A 797-nucleotide genomic window follows, 5' to 3' on the forward strand; every position below is an offset into this window, starting at 1 on the left:
AGAAAATATATAAATAAATGATAACCAAATAAAATGAAAGGTAATAAATAATCTTAGTTTATAACCTTAGGATTTTAATGGTTGAAAAAGAGAAGAATTATATACCTCTAATTGACGGATGGTTCATATTGAAGAGACTCACCTATAAATTGAGCTTTTCTTTAATTCATTTCAATCAAGTCATCCAGATAGAATAACATAATTTTTTTTGAGTAGTTTTCTCCTATATATGATAGAGAGGAGTGTGTTCTCCTTTTGTCGAGCGTGTTATTGTAGTCTCCTTGTGAGAGAGAGAAAAGCTGTAATTCTCAAAGAAAGTTATTCAATTGTTTTCATATTTAATACAAATTTCTAATTTTTTATCTTTATATTTTGCTGTGTCATTTGTCTGGTACCTAACAAATTACACTAATTAATAGCTTAATTAATAAATAGGAAATTCAGTAGTAATCGACAATTCTTGGTCCATAGAAGCAGTCTTAACAAATATATTGCGTTGAACATTTCAAATATATGCGGACTAAGACTTTAGCTTGTGATAAAAACAGATAGCATTTTAAATGAAGAATAACTGAATTTGTTATTAACAAAAATATATGTAAAGAATGCATCATGCCTTAATATATAGATTATCTCTAGGCAGCAAATAACATAAGTCTCCTTGCATTTCACTTCACTGATCGAGGTCTGAGGGATATGGATGTGAAGAAGCTGTTGCGAATTCTTGTATGTCTTTGCTTTCAAATTTTTCTCTTCATCCAAGCCACTCAAGCCGTGTATGTAATTTACCCATCTAA

The sequence above is a fragment of the Arachis duranensis genome, chromosome 9 (assembly GCF_000817695.3).
Source record: "Arachis duranensis cultivar V14167 chromosome 9, aradu.V14167.gnm2.J7QH, whole genome shotgun sequence".
Taxonomy (NCBI): domain Eukaryota; kingdom Viridiplantae; phylum Streptophyta; class Magnoliopsida; order Fabales; family Fabaceae; genus Arachis; species Arachis duranensis.